The following is a 1243-nucleotide window of genomic DNA, read 5'->3' as shown; positions in this document are numbered from 1 at the left end:
GGTTGGAGATTTGGGAATCAGCAGCACAGAGATGGTATTGAAGCCATGGGAGTGAATGTGTTTTCCAAGGGAGTGGCTGTAGATGGAAAATAGAAGGGGGCCTAGTACTGAGCCTTGAGGGACACCCACATTTAGAGGGTAGGAGGCAGATGGGCAGCAAGAAGAAAGCTGACTCCCCCTTTCCCAGTGAGTCTTGGAGAGTGGGATGAGGCCCTTCTCTGGAGAGAGCAGCTGGGGAGACAGTGTCATCCATTTCTCTCCTTTCTAGCCCCTTTGTCACCAATCACTGGTATTTTTTGAGTGTTTGCTAGGTGCAGAACACTGTATCAAACACTTGGAGGAGTACCATACGATAGACTTGGTAGGAGGCCAGTTGAAGCTGCAGGTGTGGAGGGGAGAAGCTACATGCGCAGTTGGGCTTCTTTCCATCAGAGCAGTGTGGCTCAGTGGAAAGAGCCCAGGTTTGAGAGTCAGAGGAGGTGAGTTCTAATCCCGTCTCTGCCCCTTATATGCTGTATGACCTTGGGCAAGTCACTTCTCTGGGTCTCAGTTCCCTCATCTGGAAAATGGGGATGAAGTCCAAGAGCCACATGAGGGACAATCTGATTACCTTGGATCTTCCCCAGCTCTTAGGGCGCTGCTTGGCCCATAGCAAACGCTTCACAAATACCATCATCGTTATTATTATTCTCTGGGCCTCAGTTCCCTCATCTGTAAAATGGGGATGAGGACTGGGAGCCCCAAGTGGGCCCACCTGATGACGTTGGATCTCCCCCAGAGCTTAGGACAGTGCTCGGCTCATAGCATGCACCTCACATATACCACCATTATTATTATTGTTATTCGCTGGGCCTCAGTTGCCTCATCCGTCAAATGGGGATAATAATATTGGTATTTGTTAAGCGCTTACTATGTGCCGAGCACTGTTCTAAGCGCTGGGGAAGATACAGGGTCATCAGATTGTCCCACTTGAGGCTCACAGTTAATCCCCATTTTAAAGATGAGGTAACTGAGGCACAGAGAAGTTAAGTGATGCCCACGGTCACACAGCTAACAGGTGGTAGAGCTGGCATTTGAACCCATGACCTCTGGCTCCCAAGCCCGGGCTCTTTCCACTGAGCCACGCTGCTTCTCACTGAGCCATGCTGGATGAGGACCGGGAGCCCCACAGGGGACGACGTGGTATCTACCCCAGCGCTTAGGGCAGAGCAAGCGCTTCATAAACACTTAGAGAAGCAGCGTG

Source organism: Ornithorhynchus anatinus, chromosome 14, assembly GCF_004115215.2.
Source record: "Ornithorhynchus anatinus isolate Pmale09 chromosome 14, mOrnAna1.pri.v4, whole genome shotgun sequence".
NCBI lineage: Eukaryota > Metazoa > Chordata > Mammalia > Monotremata > Ornithorhynchidae > Ornithorhynchus > Ornithorhynchus anatinus.
Note: the sequence above shows the minus strand (reverse complement) of the source record.